This window comes from Hippopotamus amphibius, chromosome 2 (assembly GCF_030028045.1).
Source record: "Hippopotamus amphibius kiboko isolate mHipAmp2 chromosome 2, mHipAmp2.hap2, whole genome shotgun sequence".
In the NCBI taxonomy this organism is placed as follows: domain Eukaryota; kingdom Metazoa; phylum Chordata; class Mammalia; order Artiodactyla; family Hippopotamidae; genus Hippopotamus; species Hippopotamus amphibius.
The window spans coordinates 89697044-89699338 of NC_080187.1; positions in this window are offsets into that span (position 1 = coordinate 89697044).

Consider the following 2295-nt stretch of genomic DNA (forward strand, 5'->3'; position numbering starts at 1 on the left):
GGAGGGATTAAAAAAATAAAAAGTAAATTTTGCACTGTATTAGCAGCCAGGAATAACCATGTTAACGTTCTGATTCCTTTCTTTCTGTTGAGAGTGATTGGAACCCTGGCACACGCATAATATATTCTGCCTTATTTTGCTTAATGTGGGTGACAACTGTATCCTTTGCATCAACCTATCATTCTTCTATGAAATGTTAAGTCGTGACGGAGGCTGTATTAACCAGAATCAAGGCAGGTTGATGACTGAATCTTTGGAATGAGGATTATGATTTTGTTTTCAGATGAAATAGTATCATTGAACACTTGCTTTCAGAAACTCTGCGGGAGACTGAAAACCATCTCATATCGATATCTGAAGATTGTTTCGTTTACAGCAGCCATATCTCTTAGTTGCATGTCATAGGCAGTTCTGCCACATACTTGACTGAGCACCTCCTAGAAGGCCCAAGAAGAGCCCATTCTTGAGTGGAAGGCAGATGCATTGACGTTTAGAAGCAAAGCATCTAGGGGCCCTGTAGTGAGTGCCATGGGGAGCTTGGTCGCGTGTGGGTCTCCTCCACAGAGGTTGAAACCCTGGCTCTTAACCCATGCCAGCTGTCCTCTTTGAAACTCAGTTTCTTGATATGTAATATTTTATTCTCTATCTCACTGGGGCTCTGTAGGAATTAATGAGTATAATGCATGTAAATCACTTAGTCCAGAATATAATTTTAAGCGCAAAAGAAATATTAGCTGGATACTATTTTTGGTGTTGTTATTATTGTTTTTATTGCCTCTAGTTTTTGACAAGTTACAGTCAGTGTATGTCTCAGTGGAGCATACTCATGAAACCTTTTAATTTTTCTCTGGTCACAACTTTTCACTGCTACTGTAACTCTCCCTTTCCCATCCTTTGGCAATATCTTGAGTAAGTGCTATGACTTCCCTGACCCTTCAGATTATGAAAATTTAATTCTGTTTAAATTTCCATTGCAAGTCATTTAAATCTCATCTCCTGCTTGTCCACTGTCCTCACCCCTCAGCAGCCTTGAGCTGAGCTCTGACTGCCCAGGGTGGAGGGCAGGTTACATGGCTGGCGCCGACTTTTTCCTACACCCTTCTCAAGACCCAGAAACCCTGATTGGGGCAAGCAGAGAAAAGGAAAAGGGCAAATGTTTATTATTGACTCATTTCTTTACTGGCTGCTCCGTGGACCTGCCCCAGTTGGTTGCTTCTTCTCCACGTAGCCGTGACTGGCGTTCTGTGCCTCATCTAACGTTGGCTCCCTCATGAAATACTGGCTTGAGTTCTCTAGGAGAGTCTCATAGGGCTTCCCTCACTGTGCAGTTATCTGATATGGTGATTGGGCTCTGTGTATGGGTTTGCTAGAACTGCTGTAATGAAATACTACAGACCAGGTGGTTCAAACAATAGAAATTTACTGATTCATAGTTCTGGGGGCTAGAAATCTAAGATCAAGGTGTCAGCAGGGTTGGTACCTTAGCTTGTGGAAGCATCACCTTCATCTTTGCCTTCATTTTCACTTGTTATCCTTGTCTTCATGTTTCAGTGTCCAAATTTCCCCCTTTAATAAGGACATAAATTGGGTTTGGGCCTACCCTAAGGACCTCATCGTAGATAATTGCAGCTGCAATGACCCTGTTTCCAAATTTAGTGGCATTCTGAGGGACTGATGGTTAGGACTTCAATATATGAATTTTGGGAAGACACAATTCAACCCTTAACAGTCAACATCAACCATCCCATGCCAACCAGCCAGTCTCCAAGCTCTTGCCTCTTGTTAGTGCACACACTGCAGGCAATGAGGGGGGCTCACGGGATGGACTCTTTTCACTGACTCCTGCCTTGTTACACCTGTGTTTATGGCAGGATTCAGTACCTAGGTTCTGTAATCACCCGTCCTCCCAGTTCAAGGAGATGCCTTGTAGACATCCAGCTTGAGTTTATCTGCTTTATGATTCTCAGTGACTAAGCTTGTCATGCAGCCAAGGTGATATTCCAGAAGGAAGTATACTTGAGTCCCAAAATTATTTAAACTTTCATATTTATTAATGCCTTTTTCCAAATCTGGTTGCCCCCAAATGATTAGCATGAAGTAGTTATTTTACTGCTCCTCTCCCTAGATCTCGTCTGTTTGGAAACTGGTAGAAGGGCATGGGAAGAGAGAACAATGGCCAGCGGGAAGCCTAGTGCTGATTTGGTTAATTTCCTCAAAGGTAAAAGCAGGTCTTCATCTGCTCTGGGTTGCCCAAATGACACATGGACTTAAATGATTCACTTTGTGTGCATTCTA